The following is a 786-nucleotide window of genomic DNA, read 5'->3' on the forward strand; positions in this document are numbered from 1 at the left end:
TTCAAAAGGTGGTCTATAGTGTTTTGCGGCGTTTTGCATTCAGTCGGTAAGAACGAATTGACTTTAGGGCAATTGCGGATTAGCCTAAATGAGGGTATCGAGGCAGGGAGGGCGAAGGGAGGTAAGTAATCGTCGTAGAATGACACATGACCAGTAGTCGTTAACAAGTGGAAAAGTATCTATCACAATTCTACATTTCTTTCCATATCACTACGACGCGCGCTATGTCTGATTCAAAGGCCAGGAAATGAGCGAAACATTAAGATAAAAAGAGTTATGCGCGGAGTGGTGAAGCGGGCACAGCCGAAGCGAGCGAGGCTGGACCCTGCCATGTGTGCCGCCCCCCGTGCCCCCTTTGCCCTGATATATAAGCAGGCTGATACCGAGGGAAGGCAGCCAGTGGAGCTCCGACTAGACCTGTCATACGACAGTGTGAGTCGACGCCATGCGTTTCGTGCTCATCTTCGCTGCCTTGGCCGCGTCCGCCGTTGCAGGTAATACAGCCTCTTTCTGCCGGAGCCAGTCTCCTCCGTCGGATTGCTTGTGTCAGTGCCACTCACAACTCAGGATGATCCAGTGATCCTGTCTTCTTGGTGCTTAGTGTTTTGCCGTGCTCAGTGTTTATGGGGGTGTAATCGCATTTAAAACACTGTGATTAGGGTGTTCGAGAATTGTGAAATCGTCTCCCAAAACGTGCTAGTGAATCACAATTGCTGGTGGTTAGTGTGAGTTTAAGAAACCAGACCCAAGTCTGCACCCGGCATGCTTGATAGTTAAAGCCATTTG

General features: G+C 49.9%; 1 pseudogene; it reads left to right on the forward strand.

The window, feature by feature from the left end:
• The first annotated feature begins 404 nt into the window (after window positions 1–404).
• LOC119585892 overlaps window positions 405–786 on the forward strand; it is a 6,845-nt pseudogene continuing 6,463 nt past the window's right edge.

This window comes from Penaeus monodon, chromosome 20 (genome assembly GCF_015228065.2).
Source record: "Penaeus monodon isolate SGIC_2016 chromosome 20, NSTDA_Pmon_1, whole genome shotgun sequence".
Lineage (NCBI taxonomy): Eukaryota > Metazoa > Arthropoda > Malacostraca > Decapoda > Penaeidae > Penaeus > Penaeus monodon.